General features: G+C 37.5%; 1 non-coding gene across 1 annotated transcript; it reads left to right on the top strand.

The window, feature by feature from the left end:
• The first annotated feature begins 381 nt into the window (after positions 1 to 381).
• On the top strand, positions 382 to 500 carry LOC138362236 (5S ribosomal RNA). Its single transcript, XR_011227514.1, has one exon. It is a non-coding gene; the product is annotated as a 5S ribosomal RNA (ribosomal RNA).
• Positions 501 to 2,082: the final 1,582 nt, after the last annotated feature.

Raw genomic sequence — 2,082 nt, 5'->3', positions numbered from 1 at the left:
CGAAACCTGGATCCCATATCTTCTCTAAAATAGAAGCATTTGTTCATGTTCTTTGTAAAAGTATCATAAAGCAGGACAGATGAGACAAATATCATAAAAACTGAAGAGCAGATGAGCACACACATGTTTGTATTACAAAAGAAAATCCACAAATTCATTAGAAATTGGCAGGGCAGGCTGAGGAAGTAGGTAGATGTAAAATGTCTGTAAATGGCGAAAGAACATAAACCCAAGACTGAATAAACGATGTTAAATATCCATGCCAAGGAGACAAAAATATGTTAGGATACAATTACCATTAAGACACCACAAGCAGGTCCGTATCCTGCCGCGATGACTTAAAAGAGTTGGTTATTAGCCACAATGTGTAGGCAGTCTCATGCCAACGGCCATACCACGTTGAGAACACCGCTTCTCGTCCGATCAGCGAAGTTAAGCAACGTTGGGTTTGGTTAGTACTTGGATGGGTGACCGCCTGGGAACACCAAATGCTGTTGGCAATAATGTTTTTTTTTTGTTTTGTTTTGTTTCGTTTGTTTTTGTTTGAATGGCTGGCTCCACGGGAAATTCACGGAGTTGTGTGGAATAAGGCCTGGTAAAATGAATTAATATGTATGTCATGTTTAAAACAAACTCGCTTAATATAGATATTGTGTGAGGCTTTATACAAAAACAAACAACCAAAACAAAACATGTTGTATATATATATATATATATAGCTTAATCCGGGTTTGAACTCGCAACTCCAAGAATACGCATCACTTATATACACTTTACCACTGGACCACTGCTGCAGGACACTAGCTTGATGCTGAGGTATCAATTTAATGACGTAAATGCCATTTCCACAAATAAATGATAATTAAAAAGTATTTGTATGTACAAATCTTTTCTGTTTAAAAGGCTACAATATCAGTTACTGATATAATTTGTGTTAATGTTTCTATACCCACAAGAAGGCATATTTTTGCTTATATGTAAAGGGTACGGAGAAGGAATCCACAGACCATCATTCCCCTCCCCTTCCCTCCCCCCCCCCCCCCACCCCCAACTCCCACCTACTACCACCACCACCACCACCACCACCACCAATCACCACCAATCACCACCAATCACCACCACCAATCACCACCACCACATCTAACCGAAAACCCCCTAACACATCAACCCTCCCCCCAATCAACAGGCGAAATAATAACCCTCAAATGCCTGCCTGCCTGCCTGCCTGCAAGCCAATACTAACGGTCTTCTCAGAAAGAAAATCTCTTTGTATCTGTATTACTTGATGAAATGTATGATTCTAATAATGAAAATAAATTTTGATGTCGGTTGTATGAGCATAATGACCAATATGCACATGATATGAATGAATTAAATAGTGTAGTTTTAAGTAATTAGGTTGTAGACACATTAAGCGGATATGATATTTGACGCGTCCAGAACTGGTGATTTTTGGTTTAGTTTTAAATGCACCACCACCACCACCACCACCACCACCATTGCTTCCCCAGAGCCTAATTAAGGACCGGTAAAAGGAGTCAATATGTATGTCATCTATAAAACCAAAGAATGAATAAAAAAACACACACAAACCTACATAATAGTATTAGGAAGATTGTATGGCAAAAAAAAAAAGTATTATTCCCATTGGGTCGTTTGAACTCGCGACTTCCAAAACACCAGCCACACACCTTACAACCCAGCCACCATAGAGTTGGTATAATTGTGCAACTTTAGTTATAAAAGTAAAGTTTTCTCACATTGTATTGATAACTTAAAGGATTTTTTTTTTTTTTTGCATGTACAAATCTTATTGTCTGTTCTATGAAAAGGCTTGATGTAAATTATGTATTTTTTGAATGATTGAATTGTAGGCACATTAAGCGGATTCGATATTTGATATATCCAGAAAAGGCGATTTATGTTCAGTTTTAAAATGCATCACCGTTAACGCTAAAGGACTGGTAAAATGACTCGATGTTTGTCATTTTTAAAATAAACACTAAAACAAGGCCCTTAACATATATAATGTTTGAATATAAATTGAATGCATATAAATACAAAGTGGGAGTGGCTGGCTGG

This window comes from Procambarus clarkii, unplaced genomic scaffold (genome assembly GCF_040958095.1).
Source record: "Procambarus clarkii isolate CNS0578487 unplaced genomic scaffold, FALCON_Pclarkii_2.0 HiC_scaffold_1485, whole genome shotgun sequence".
Classification (NCBI taxonomy): Eukaryota; Metazoa; Arthropoda; class Malacostraca; order Decapoda; family Cambaridae; genus Procambarus; species Procambarus clarkii.
Note: the sequence above shows the minus strand (reverse complement) of the source record. Positions and strands in the feature narration are given on the sequence as shown.